At 35.7% G+C, this 15,723-nt stretch overlaps 1 protein-coding gene and 1 long non-coding RNA gene across 4 annotated transcripts in view; both read right to left on the reverse strand.

Annotated features, from left to right (window-relative positions):
• Window positions 1–15,723, reverse strand: part of PPP3CA (protein phosphatase 3 catalytic subunit alpha) — a 336,975-nt gene that overhangs the window by 241,870 nt on the left and 79,382 nt on the right. The window lies entirely within an intron of this gene.
• The window catches only part of LOC119529705, a 48,921-nt gene continuing 36,603 nt past the window's right edge, over window positions 3,406–15,723 (reverse strand). The window contains exons 2-3 of the long non-coding RNA XR_005215917.1: window positions 9,805–9,886; window positions 3,406–5,665 (exon numbers count right to left, since the gene is read on the reverse strand). This is a non-coding gene — a long non-coding RNA (uncharacterized LOC119529705). The remainder of the gene's footprint in view (window positions 5,666–9,804; window positions 9,887–15,723) is intronic.

The following is a 15,723-nucleotide window of genomic DNA, read 5'->3' on the forward strand; positions in this document are numbered from 1 at the left end:
ACCACTGCTCTCACAGCAGTTGCACTCTGCCATCAAGCCCACATTTAACATCTGGATGAGGTAAACAGTGGCTGTTACTTGCTGCTGATTCCAGGAGTGTGCTGTTTGCTAAGGTGTGTGCTTCCCACACAGACAGAAAAGAACCTACTGAACAACCTGACAGGGCCACTTCTCTGAGGGACAGTACTCTGAAACCAACTCTGATTTTTAAAAATCACCTATTTAACTTGATAGGGTCAAAGAGTAAATTCTAAGCTCTCCTCACCCATCCCCACTTTTCCTGTAATGAGTTGGCCTGGGTTTGGTCGCTTGATCAATTCTGAAACATATTTTGTTCAGAAACCGCATCTAGGCTTAAATTAAGCCTGAGGGTGGGGGTGGGGGATGTACCACTTTAAGGCAACAACACTTTTTAATCTACCAATGCATTTGGTCAAACTCGAGCAACTCTGAATACACTTGTCTAAGATTCCCTGGTCCTTCATCAAGTTTTGACCAAAAACAAGAGCAAAGGTTTCATACATACGATGACAGACAAAACCACATATTGAAATTGCTCACGAAGAGTTTTTTTTTTTTTTGCTTATGTTAATTTAATAAAGTTATTAATGATGAAATATGCTTATCCCAAATGGCACAGCTTCACTATACAACCACTACAAAACAAGATCCTGCTATATGTTTTAGCATATATTCTTACACATTACATATGTGAGAAGCAAGATGGTGAATGTCATCATTCCACAATCTGCCCTTTGTATAGCTAGTCAACTTCAGAACATTAATGGTTCGAGAAAGACAATGATACAGTTAAAGCCAAGAGTTGCCTTCTTTCTTGAGCCCCCCCAACATTTGCTATACGTTACCAACCACATTCAAGGGTAACAGTTCATCTGTGATAAATGCCAACTGTTTAATTTCATTTTATTTAACAAAACCTAAATACCAACATTCATTTGTATAGTGCCACACAAGTATTTCTGGAAAAGAAAAAACAAAAAGAATAAAGGGATTAAGAAAATGTATGCTAAAATAAAAACAGAAAATAAATTGTATTTACCAGAGAAGACATAACAAGAAGAACAAAGCATAAATACTTTTGTGAGTTTGTTTTTTGCTTGCTACTAGAGAACACAAAATACATTAATGAAGAAAAACCTTTGCAGCATGCTGGCTTCATATCAAATTGTAGTAAAAAAAAAAAAGTAGGTTTATACTTACACTTTGCATCATCATGTAACAACCATCTTATACATATTTTTGCAATTATTATACAGAAAAATCCAAAAGTGAAATCATTTCACACTATTTACTAGACCTCATGAATTTATGACAAATTAGAGTCTATTCTTTATTGTAAAAGATCTGCCACCTGAACGCAATGAAATGAATATTCTTCATGACAGTATCAAGAAGGAAAAGATATTAATTGCCTACATATTTTAATAAAATTGTTTTGTTACACAGATGTAACATAATACATATGAAAATAACAGTACTTGTAAATTAACTAGATAATACGGTAGATAAATAAATATGCTAACCACATAACAATGATAGACGATAATAGCAAATAATGTCCACAGTAAGTTACTGTGTGCCAGGCATTGTTCTAGTTGTTTTACATCCATTACTTCTTCAATCCTCAGTGTACCCTATACAGGGTCTTCTACATTATTTATGGGGCCCAGTGCAAAATGAAAATGCAGAGTTCCTTTTCAAAAATTCAGGACAAAAGCTTTTTCCATTCTTCCACAGTCTCTCTGTGGATTCACAAGGACCTTCACAGGCGCCCAGGCGCCTCCTCCGTCCCCACCATTCAAACACACGCAGGATGGGCTGACGACCCCTTCCCCATGCCAAGGCCTCCTGTGGGACCAGCCAAGGCTCCAAGCCCCCAGCACATGCTCTACTGTTCAATCAGACTTCACTACAAAACATAAATTCAAATATAAAATGATTAAGAACTTCAAGAGGGAACCAACTATGGAGCATTAAACACCAAGACCGGGCCCTCCTCTGACTGCTGAGTTCTGAGCAAATTCACTGGTAGCATGTTCCTGAAGCCGTCCCTCATCTTATAAGAGAAACACTATTACTATCTCCATTTTACAGATAAGTTAACTAACTTCCCCCAAAGTTACCCAGTACCTAAGTGGCAGAGCCAGGATTCGAACTCAGGATTCAAATCCAATCCTTACTCCAGAGCCCATGTTCTTTATACTACACTAAAAGGAAATTTAAAGAAATTTATATGTAGTCTCCGATAATTTATCTAGTCTATTATTTCCAGAGTATCCATCTTTCAAATTCTTTGTTATAAAATCATATACAATTTTTTTTAAATTCCATACCATATTCAATTTTATAAATAAGGTCCAGATGTAGAAAAGTAACTATTTACTGACTTTAATTTGTGGCACAGGGGAAAAAAGGGGGGTTGGGGAGTGGCTGTATCATGTATATTGGCAGTATACACAGGCCTTAACATAGCGATACCTATGTTTCAAAAGATCTGATTCCCTAGGACATATTTACATACATCCCTGGGTCTTACAATCTAAAAGCATCATTCTAAAAATGACTCTGAGATTTTGAGAGACATGGGAGTGACTGTCAGTAATCGAACCCCAAGCCATCACATGACATATGTCTATCACTTTCACATCTCTTTTCCACACACCTTTCTTCGATTCTGCCCTCATGTCCTATGACCCCATATACCTGGTACCATCATACCATCTGACTATGCAAAATAGTTTTCTCCTAAATTTCCTCATCACTCATACAAAAATCCAATGTCCCAATTCATTCACTCATTTGTTCAATGAATATTTACTTAACAAATATTGTGTGCTCTGTAGACTTTAAAATTGCATGTTTTCAGATAATCCAGTAAAGTTAATATATTGATTGATAGATTATGTTAATATATGATCTAAATAAGGGCTACTAGCACACTCAACCCGCTTTCTCTCCATACAGCACTATTCTAGGCTTTCCAATGCATGAGTCAGTCTCAGAAATGTGTGTATATATGAAGGGAAGAAGGGAAAAGACAGTAACTCTCTCAGGACCCACATTAGAAAACAAAGTCAATTCCAGTTTTTTCTCTATGGGGGATTTGGCAAAGAGCAGACCCTAAAAAAGTACAGGCAGTCATTTTAAATCTGTATATGCCCTTTGACTTTCCCATCTCCGTTCTGTAATCACTAAACTTTATTTCTACAGTAACAAGGCATTCTACAGTTATACCCATGCCAGATAAGACCAAAAGTAAAATCATTCTGTCCTTCAAGACACGTATCCAAATGACAAGGTTCAATATGACTCATTCCCCACCAACTCCCACTAGAGTTTGTTCTTCCAGTTACAATACTTAGCATATTGTACTAAAGGTGTTGGTTTACATATCTGCTGAAGCACTAAACCTCTGAGGTCAAAGGCTGGGTCCCTTAATCATCTCTGTATCCAGCAATATTCAGAGAACCTAGCACAAATTAAGTACTTGATGAATAACGAAAATCAGTTCTCAGATGTAATTCATAAGTTCATCATTTCAGTTTGTATGCAGGGTCCACATCTGTGATCCAGGAAATAAATTATAAACATTCCCTAATTGGGGGGAAATAGTTTTATTTCCATAAAAAAAAAATCATTCATTTTAGTTTTAAAAAGAAAGACCGTCATTGACTGGGTGAGGGTCCTACCCCTTTCTTCAAACTCCAAAATGTTAATTAACATAATAGCCTAATGCTGACAGTTCTTGGCAAGGTCTCTTTGTATAAAGATTAAGTAACATAATTTGTATTTAAAAGGAAACGTATTCCCTCATACCATTACAAAACTGGAGCAGTGTTCCCTGACATCATTCATAGAGAAATAATCAATGAGAAAACATTGTCTAAATGGATTTTGAAAATCAACTTCACTTAGTAAATTTAATAGGGAAAATCAGTATTAATTGACTGTTCTCTTAATTATGCTAAGTGTTAACTCTGAATCTGGCCCTTTGCAAGTTTCACTCTCATAGCTACTATGATTGTCTATAAATTGTTTCATTCAGTCTTTCAACTAACATTTAATGACCTTAGTTTGTTTCTCTCTCTAAACTATAATCTTCTTGAAAGCAAAACCTGTATCCAATTAATCTTTGTATCTTCCACTGTGCATAATACAGAGTCTCAGATGTAAATAATGTGAAAAACAGGAGCTAAATCACATCATATTGATGGTTAAATTAATTGGCGAATTATCAATGTCTAACAATTTATACTCTTTTCTGCTATTTGAGAATGCTCTTCTATTCACCAATTTTGCTACATTAAGATTTTTATTGAAAACACGCATTACAAAATATAACAAAAGTATACATGCAGATTCTTAATAGGGATCTTTCAGTAGACCAATATGCATACTGTATTATTTTGCTATCAGACTAGAGTCGATATAGTTAATTTTTAAAAATCATTTAATATCAGAAGAGTTTTTATTCCAAGCAGGAAAAAGGATGCCATCTTTCAGGTTACAATACAAAAGTCAGCAATGTACAATCCCAGCTATTGTTCATTCTGACAAATCATCACTTGCTGGATAATTTACAACAGGTTGCTAATTATGTGATGGCACATAAACATAGCTAGACATTTCAAGTGTCCACCTGCTAGAAGTGGAACTACATGTGCTGTAAGAATACAGTAATCACAATCGCTGGAAGTCTCCAAAGGCAAATATTTGGCTAGCAAGACTGCGTGTTCACTAGTGTTAGTACTCACTGATATCAAATAACTCATAGACACAACAGAAATGGAGCAGTTAAATGACCATTAAGAAGTCTGACAAAGGTAAAGTGAGATACCATGACTGCAGAATTGTAAAGATGGAAGGAATCAATAGTCTTTTTATGAAACATTTGTGTGTTTTGAGAATGTTTGCAGTAGAATCATCTGGTCCCTAGTAGCATCATAATCTCCGAGTTGTATCCTAGCATAGCAGAATAAATCATGGAGAGTAAGAGGCAGTGAGGAAAAAGGAAAACTAGCACTGATTGTGTGCCTACTCGGAAGGCACCGAACAAGATACTTTCAAGTATATTATTTTGTTTAGTATTCTCAAATACTGTGAAGTAAATTTCATCACTGTTTTGCTTTTTGCTCATGAAGAAACTGAAGCTTTGGAGGATTAAGTAATTTGCCAGGGTCATCCAACTAGGGAAGAAGTGGGATTTGGATCTAAATATGGCAGATTACAGAGTCTATCATAGACATGCTGGATGCTCTTAGGCAGGTTCCTTAATCTTTCTGAGACTCAGTTTCCACATCTTTACAATGAACTCTAAAGATACTTTCATCATTAGTTTTGGTTTAGTTGTCTTCTTCCTTATTCTTTCATAAATGTATGGTGAAGGGTTGCTTAATGGAGACAAGGTGCATTAATGTTCCAAAGTCAGAAAAAGTAAAGAAATGGGTTGGTTCATACCTTTCCCCCAGGGGGCTGGGGGTGGAGGGGTCAGAGGTGTCAAGGCTGCACATTTCCTCAGTGCTCCAGGCTCAGTGACAGAATCCAATGAGCAGGTTATTAGCTGTTTTATTTGACATTTAGAACCTGTTATCGGTTTTTTGTGAAGTCCACAAATATTTATTGTTATTGGGTTGTTTTCACCACCCTACAGTGTGCAAATCAGAAAGTACTGGCTTAATACATTACCACTATCAGAAAGGGTGGCTGTGATGATTAAATGAATCAATGTTGTAAAATACTTAGGACAGTGGCATCCAGCATGCTCTATAAAGTGCTACTAATTTCCATTAAAATGGATAATATATCCCTTCACCCATGAAACATGCAGAGTATTATATACTTCCCATCAGCCAATGTTAATGGCTGTATAAAAGGATTCAGGCTTAACCATAAACATACATTTTATTTACTTAGTAAACCCATTATCAATTATGGTTTATTTGCATTTAGAATGTACTCAGGAACATTTTCAAGTATGTTTCTCTATCTTCCATCTAGAAAATTCAGAATGTATTATCAATGTTTCCAAAAAGTGATTAAAAAAAAAAAAATTCCTCAAGGTCCAGATAAACAAATGAAACAGTGTTCAAAACAAGTTTATAAATATTATGCATACAAAAGTCCTGGCAGACAGTAGGTAACCAATAAGTATTCGCTGTAAGAGCAAATGAATATATAAATGAACAAATAATTATTTTAGAAAGGAGGCATGATTCCATTAAAAATGAAGTATGCGAAACAATACCAAATGGCTGGGGGGGGAATGGTGTTAATCAAGAACACTAAATCTGGAGTTTGATTTATCAATGGCAAAAAAAAAAAACAAAACAAAAACAAAAGCACTGCAGAATACAATAGCTGAAGAAAACTTCACAAAGAAATTGGACATCCTAAAGTGTCCTTAAGAAACTATCCAAATGGACTGCACTATGGTAAAGGAATTTGTTTTGGTCTGTATCTCCACAGCCATGGTTTGCCCAGTTGTTCTGACGAACTAATGAACCAAGAGCAAGCAAAAGAAGGAAAGAGAAACGGCCGTCAGAGAAGAGGGCTGCTACATTGCCCAAACTTGGGTCTTCCATTCCATCTGCTTGCTCTTCCTCTTGAACAAAAGGTAATTTCTGTGTTCCTCAAATCTCTGAATGATTGGGTCTTTAACTTTCCATGTGGAAGCAGTCAATACCATTTAAACTAAATTGTTTTGCTTTGATGGGAAAGGGTGTGACGTTGACAAGAAACTGTAAATCTCTCCCTGGGGAATTTTTCATTACTTTGATTTTTTTTTTCTCTTTTCTTATTTACCCTCCAATGAGCTAAACTACTTCCCTGATACCACCCATTTCCTGCTCCCCTACTCATCCCTCACCCCAAAGAGTCTGGTGAGCTTTCCTTTGATAAAGACTCAGAAAACAGAATTGGCAGCTTGGCTCCTCCTTTCAAAGTTGGCAATGAAGTCTTCAGTTTGAACGGAAACTTTTTCCTCTCAGAAAACCAATTTTTCTTACAAATTCACCAACTTTGGAGAAATTAAATCTCTTTGAGAAAAAACCAAACAAGCATACTACTAATTCTGGAAACCCAACATAATACTCGAAATTAGGATTTCCACCCAGGTCTACATAGTACTGAAAAGAAGATCTGGTACATGCCCAGAGTCAGAAGACGTGGTTTCTGTTTTAGAGCCTTGAGCTTACTCCATCTAGAAAGCAGATTATACTCCTCTTAATCTCTGCTTTGGGTTTCCCCGTCTACCAAAAATGGGAACCAGAGGTTTTCTTCAGTTTATATTTAAATATTTTTATTACTGCAAACACTTCCTTCCCTTTACTCTCCGAGGAAAACAACACTACAAATGTTTCCCTGCTCTTTTATCATTGCTTTCTTCTACCCCACATGCCAACTGTTTCCTTTCATGTGTCCTTGAGATTAATTTGATTTGGAATCTAGTCAGAATATGGGTCATGAGCCCAGCTGATATGAATCATATTGCTGAGCAGTTTGCCTTTCCATTTCATGGTTTCCTTCTTTCTCTCTTACTTGACAGGTAAGTAATCATTCGTTCAACAAATATCCACAATGAGCCTGTTACTGCTGGCCGTCTACCCACCATTTCCTTGGCTTGTAGAGGCAATACCCTAGCAAGTTGGAAGATTCTTTTTCAGCCAACTAGGGTTAAACCATGTAACAAACTGGGTTCTTACTTCTGTTCCCAGTCTATGGCATCCATGTTCTGGATTCCACAGTGACCAGGATCAACAGGAAGATTGATAAATTTCAGCAACAATCCTCCGTTTACTCCCAGATACCAGCCCCCGTGGGGAGCATTTTCTTAATAGCTACAGGTTTTATTATACTGGTCAGAATTTTCTTCCAATAGAATTAAAAATAAGATATCTGAGTACTAGCTTAAGAAATGTACTCATTTAAGTGTATCTGGTATGATGTGTAAGTAACCTGGCTATAATTATAAAGCACGTCACATTAATCCCAAATTTATTCACATTGTTACACTGAAATCACTATGTTTGTAACAACTTACAGATTCTCTATGTTGTTTTATAATCCTTGTATAAAAAACAACTATACCATCCTAAAAGATGTTGATTTTCATCTGGGCATAGATCCAGATTGGCTAATTAAAATAAGTATGTGAATATTCTGTCATGTACTTCCTTCTCCGAGACTGGTGAATTATGTAAATACTATCACAGTATTAGCTTCATGTCCCAAGGATTTCCTATGTGAACCATACACGCTGTATATACCAATATAATGCTAAGAACAGTCAGAACAGAAAACATAGGACAATTCCTGACTAATTTTAATACTAATTACTCTTTCCTTTCAAGGCAGAAACCACTGTGTTCAGTCTCAGCCAATTTTAGCTAAGTGACCAGTTTAGAATGTATTACTATAAAAATACAGTTTTACTGATAGCAGTTTCTCTTAATGACTAATCTGCTGCTACTCAGTCTTCTGAAGGCAGGACAAATCACACCAAAAAGAAAAGTGCAATACTACACTCTAATAAAGATCTTGACATCATGGGATTTCATACTGCCTCTAATTTAAATTCTCCCTTGGATAACACCAAGATGACAAAGAAAATGCGCATGTATGCAGTATTAGGAACGTCATAATTTAAAACTTTCTCAACCTGCTGGCTTCCCTACAGAACAGTTCATGGTTCAAAACAGAGAATTCAAAGTCTAACACAAAATTTAAATGACCTGATGAAATCATTCCTCAAAACAGTATATCTGGTTTCCCAGGAAACCTTTTACTTTCCTAGTACCATTCAAGTCCATATGAGAGTAACCAAATTAGAATGACAACTATGTCATCCAAATAAACCTTCATATTAGAACTTCCGAATGATCTTTCATCACTGCAGGCAAAGTTCTGTTTCAACCATCAGGTATGATCCTGGAGAGTCAAATCACTTGCTAAAGAATGAATATGTGCAGCACAGTGACTCTTTCTACATCTCTAAGATGTATGTCCAAATTGTCTTCCTCTGCCACTGAAAGAACCACCCTTGTTTATCCAAAGGAATTCATTCCATAAACTGCCCTAAATTATAATTAATAATGGGTTTACTAAATAAATCATCATCAGGTGAATGATCCTCAAAAAAAGATGTTGATTTCTGTTTCTAATTAAAATCGTCACCTACTTTCTGGTTACTCCTACCTGCAATAAGCCAGAAGGAAAGATACATCAAAGTAAACCACTTAATTACGTTCACTGTACCAGAGAATACATGAAATCTTAAAAGGTGATGGGGAAAAAGAAAAAAAAAAGGTTTAGAGGCATTACTTTTACAGAGAGAGGACCAGCCAATGGCAAAGAACAAATGAACTGTAACACACAGGCAAGGTAACAAGAGCATTATCCATTGTCAGCTCTGACTTAACATTTGCTACGTAGCAGTTTCTTATATGCATTGACGTTTTAATTCAAAATAATAAAACTACTTAGCTACTATTATTATCCCAAATTAGACATAAGGAATCGAGGTCTAGCAATTTAAGTCTCTTAACCAAGATTAAAACAGGTAAACGTGAAGGGGTCAAGGCTCTCTTTCAGCACATCAAAGGTAAACTCCTCCAAGAATAACAGGTGCAGTAGGGTTTCAGTCACAGTGAAGGAATGTTGTAAACATTGCATGAAAGAGGCCACAGTTTACATATCTAGCCTTGAGGATTTCAGAATCAAATCCTTACATTTGAAGTTACTGTATGAAGTTATTTTTTAGTATTTGTAACAAGTTATTCCACCCACCTTAATGTAACATTATTGCTCCAAAAGTCTTATAACTGTGCCCAAACAACTGCATTTCTTCCAAAGCATTTGTAGACACCATCTGGTAATTGTGTTTTATTTGGTACATCAGTTTGGGGGGAAAAAAAAAAGAACTAAAACAAAAACCCAGCATCATCCTTCATAAACTACTCATGTAGTACAATTCTTTTAACATTAAAAAAAAAAAGTCAGAATTTCATTTTCTGCAAAAGAATCAATGATCCCATTGCAAAGCACTGGCCAGAGATTTAGATATTAGTTCAGAAATACCTAATTAACTATGGGCTCTGCAAATACCCAAATTAATTACAGAATTATCATGAGTTTTCTCACACATTCTTCTAAAGATCTCATGTTTAAAATACTTAAACTCTATATCAGGGTAGTGTTACCAAAAAGTAAAAAGGTATAAAAACAAACTAACAGGTATTAATGTTTTTCTCCCCAAAATTATTTAAGATAACCCATTCTGACTACTTATATCATTCTATTGAATTAAAATGTAAATATTCAGGGAGGCTAATAACCTTACTATATAATAACAGAAAGTATTTTCAAAGATTTTTCTAAGAATCATTCAGTGACTTAAATGTTGACCATAAACCAAGGTAGAATACAAAGATTGATTTTAATATAGCAATTTTTACATTATATTTCTCTTTTCTTTAGTAGAAAATGGGGCATCCACCAATCCCTTCCCCATTTTACTAATAATCATTCTGAAAATAGGTGATCAAAGGCAGTATTTTCTATATTTTATAGAAACACTTGAAGTCAATAACGATAATACATAATACACCCACCTCCTTCACCCTCACCCAAGATTATAAAAATATTTCTATCCTAGTGTAGTCTTAATTCATAACTGTGAGCTACATTCTAATTGAAATACCCCCAAAATATTAATATATATATACAATTATATAAGTTGTTGAGATCATTAATTTTTATCTAATTTTTTTTACTGGATTTTTTTACGTTGGAAAATAGTATTTAGCCACAAGTGGATGCTTATGCCTTCTTAAACTAATAATAAAAGTAGCAATTTCTATTTTAAGGGCCAGGAGACTTCATGATTGCCTCATTCAATCCTCTCATTTTACAGAAAGGAAAATGAGGCAAAGGCATGTAAATACATTGCTGGAAGTCACAGTTAGGTGGGTCCTAAAAAATCTGAGACTATGATGCAAGTCTTCTAACTCACATGGTTTTATTTTCCTAGGACTGTAGCATGCTTGGTAACTTTCAAATATGCATAATGCCTTCTAAGAATAATTAGAAAACTGCAACCCAGGCTGCTGTTAACTAAAATAACTATCCACCTGACATTTTATTCCTGCAATTAATGGGCCAACTACCCTGCTGAGAAGAAAATTTGCATTAAGCTCTACTCTATGCAGGCTGACCCTATGGCCCAGGTATGCTTTAGGCAGTGGGAGCTCTGAGGAGCATGAAGGGGGGTGGGACATTGGAGAGCAAGCAACCAGACAGAAACAAGGCTGAGAATGCACCTCCATAATTCAGATTCATGTGAAATTAATGCGCTTCTGATGTGCAATGCACCCACATATGTGTGTGGTGTGTATGTACTTGTAAAAACACATTTAAGCTGGAGACTGAAAATCACATATTCTTAGGGATATTTTGCTTTTCTTCAGCTCTAGATCTTATCAAGAACTTGGGGGAAATATATATCACTAGGCAGTAGCTATTGCACAGCATGTGAGAATACAGAATCCTTTTTTCACTTCAGAAAATCTCAGCCTTGTAATAAACGTAACTAGTCCAGCAGGTCTTAACCCTGACTGAACATTCAAATTACCTGGAGAACCTACACAAAAACCACATCCCATTTCAATTGAATCAGAATTTCTAAATGGGACCCAGGCATCAATGCCATTCTCGGCTCTTATCACTGCAAAATGCATCTTGCATCTCATTCAATCAAAAATGTTTTTGAATTCCTGCTTCTAAGAGAGCTATATGGTAGGCATCAAGAATAAAAAATAAATAAAAATAAAAAAAGCGGTAAGTGTTTCTTCCTTCCAAGAGGGGAGCATTCTAAATTCTGGGTTCTTATTTTTCATTGTCAACTTTACATTTCTACTTTTGATATCCTCCCAGGTTTTTAGGTTCTTTTGTTTCGTTGTTCTTGCTATTGTTCTATTTTTGCCAACCCCACCACGTACACACACAGAGGGCAGAGTCCCCTGCTCACCAGGTACAAACATCTCTCTAAACTGACACAGATCCCCCATTAACTAAATTCTCAATTCCTCTGTTCAGCCAGGGAAGAATCATTTAACTGCATTATCATCTAACTGACATTAGCTTTATGCTTATATTTTGTCCATTAAGATACCATTCAAAGGTTTTATATAGGTGGAGCTGAAATCTAGATATGCTATGCAAATTATCTTCTCTTGATCTCTCATCTCACTTTACCAAATTGGAAATGAATGAGTTGGGCTGACACAGAGGATATAAAGAGTTGTTCAATTGGTATGACACAATTACTGGGAAGAGTCTCCAAAGGAGATTATCTCAATGTACTGATTCTTACACTAATTAGCAAGTTTTGCCCTATAACATAGACTTTGAAATAGGCAGAAAATTTAATACACCTTTTCATAATGTAAGCATTTCATTTATATCAAATAAATCAAATAAGGCATTAATATCTTTTCCTATCGGTTTTGTACATACAATAAGTTCCTGCAAGGGAGATACTGTTTCTCTCTCTCTCTCTCTGTTGTTTTATTCTTTTTTTTAATGACCCAGTACTTGATTAGTAAAGAAGTTACTATAGTTCACATTTACATTTGAATTTCTGAAGTTTTTAATTCCAAGCCAATAATTGATCCTTTTTTTAATCTTTAAAACAAATATTTTAAGGATTTCTGAAGGGCATAAAGGAAAGAAAAAAAATGTCCTTTTGAACTTTCTTCACAAACTATATTTTGGAAACCAGCAAGCAATCACTATTTAGCTTGTAGAAAAATGCACCATGTACAAATTCACATAAAACTCTGTTTATTGTACTGACTTTTGTCCCTTTAGCCTCAATATTAATAAAATTCCATATGCCCAGCTGCACAGGCCACTGGGCCAGTGACCTTCAATTTCTCACAATGGTTTGCCAAATTCAAATAATGATTACACAAATATTGCATTTAATCACCCAAGAAAGAGTAACAAATTCAAATGCCCACAGATACCAGGAAGGCAAAGTAAATGAACGTGTATATGGGGGGAGAGTGGGATAGAGGTGGTAAGGTGGGATACTCATAATATATGCCCTCATTAAAGAAAGCAGCTAGGAAAAAAAATGGATGTTATATGAAAGCTTCAGAATCCATGTTGGAAACTAATACAAATTGCTACAACTCTTTGCAAAACAAACAATTTTCTCGGAACTGAAGGGCAGCCTTCACGTTACTCTTTGCAACCTCTCACCTAGATGATTAAAAGAAAAAAAATTCAGGAGAGGAACAAAAACTTTACATTACTACTGTTTCCCATAAGCATTCTGCTGAACTTCGTTTCCTTATAGTCTAGTATCTTTTCAACAGTATGCAATAATACTTGAAACTGTTTACTGCAGCTATTCAATCTTGAGTTTTTCTAAGTTGTTCTATATCCCTAGAATGGGAAGATTATTGCAAATATACGGCCCTGAAGAAAAGATGAAACCCTCCCCCTTTTTTTTGGATGAATGGTGATTCAGATAATGAATAACTAAACATGAATCACTTGGAAAAATATAAACACACTATTTTGCTCACTCATGCTTTCTCTGTGTTTTTGTCAAAATTTTGAGGGAGAAGCTGAATGAAAGGTAAAGTGTGGCTAAATTCCAAAGTCAAATGTTAAGCCAAATAAAAACCACACAAAATTAACAACAGACACACAAAACATTGCCTCAAGCCAAACATAACCCATTTAATATGATCTCAAAAGAGCAAAATTGAACCGTCTGACAAATCTCATTGGTCATTTGATCATAAAATAGAGAAAGACCTAATTATGTAATTCAGGTGACCAAAGCAAGTAAAAATGACATAGGTAAATGCAGTTTGCATACTTTACCAGGAAAGAAAACACTGTATTTTTAAAAATGTATTTGTGACAGCATCCAAAGGGAATGTGGTATTTACAACTTATTACCTCTCTGTCAGTGGATGAATTACTTTTTATATATGCAAATAAAAAGTAGAATAATTTTATACCTCACAGGTTTGTTTTCTTGCAAAGTGCCTTAGCTATAATAGTATTAAAAACTGATAATTCCACCCTTTTTTAAAGTTTACTTCCTCCATTCACCTACTTTTCACCAAATATATTTTCTTTCATCAGTTCCCATATTCTTATCCCTTTCCTTAAACTGTGTCACAATATATAAAGCCATCAATGGCTACCAGGAAGAAAAATACATCTCTATACTTTTTATTTATATTCAACATAAGTATAAAAAAGTAAGCAAACCTACAAAGTAAATACATTTTTTCAATGAAGTTATTAGAATTAGATATAGTCCATGTTATGTGATTGTCACTATTACCTTATAAAAATTAATTTAATTATTGAATTTTGGATGACTGATCTCTCTCATTGAAAATCAGATTGTTACAGAGATGCAAATTAAGACTGCAATGAGATACCATCTCACACCAATTAGAATGACTGCCATTAAACAAATAGGAAACTACAAATGCTGGAGAGGATGTGGAGAAATCGGAACTCTTGTTCATTGTTGGTGGGACTGTATAATGGTTCAGCCACTCTGGAAGTCAGTCTGGCACTTCCTTAGAAGACTAGATACAGAGTTGCCCTTCGATCCAGCAATTGCACTTCTCGGTATATACCCAGAAGACCTGAAGGCAGGGACACGAACAGATATCTCCACACCAATGTACATAGCAGCATTATTCACAATTGCCAAGAGATGGAAACAACCCAAATGTCCTTCAACAGATGAGTGGATAAATAAAATGTGGTATATACACACGATGGAATACTACACGGCAGTAAGAAGGAACGATCTCGTGAAACATATGACTACATGGATGAACCTTGAAGACATAATGCTGAGTGAAATAAACCAGGCACAAAAAGAGAAATATTATATGCTACCACTATGCGAACATTGAAAAATGTAAAAGAAATGGTTTATAATGTAGAATGTAGGGGAACTAGTGATAGAGAGCAATTAAGGAAGGGGGAATGATAACCCAATAAGAACAGATAAGCTTATCGTGGGTAAATTTAACGTTCTGGGAATGCCCAGGAATGACCATGGTCTGTTAATTTCTGATGGTTAAAGTAGGAACAAGCTCACAGAAATGTTGCTATATTAGGTTATTCTTGGGGTAGAGTAGGAACATGTTGGAAGTAAAGTAGTTATCTTAGGTTAGTTGTCGTTTTCTCACTCCCTTCTTATGGTTTGTTTGAAATGTCTTTTTAATTGTACATTTTTTTTAATTTTTTTTATATAGTTGATTTAAAAAAAAAGAGTTAATTAAAAAAAAAAAAACAATGAAAAAAATATGCAGAGCCCCGTTGAGGAGCTGGTGGAGAATGCAGGGGTATTGGGCTTCCCACCTTAATGGTTGGTTGCTGATGTGCTCACAGACATAGGGGAGTGGTGGTTTGATGGGCTGGGCCATCTACCCCAAGACCTGCCCTTGGGAAGACTGTTGCTGCAAAGGAGAGGCTAGGCCTCCCTATAATTGTGCCTAAGAGCCTCCTCCCAAATGCCTCTTTGTTGCTCAGATGTGGTCCTCTCTCTCTAGCTAAGCCAACTTGGCAGGTGAAATCACTGCCCTCCCCACTATATGGGATCTGTCACCCAGGGGAGTGAATCTCCCTGGCAACGTGGAATATGACTCCTGGGGAGGA

This window comes from Choloepus didactylus, chromosome 3 (assembly GCF_015220235.1).
Source record: "Choloepus didactylus isolate mChoDid1 chromosome 3, mChoDid1.pri, whole genome shotgun sequence".
NCBI lineage: Eukaryota > Metazoa > Chordata > Mammalia > Pilosa > Megalonychidae > Choloepus > Choloepus didactylus.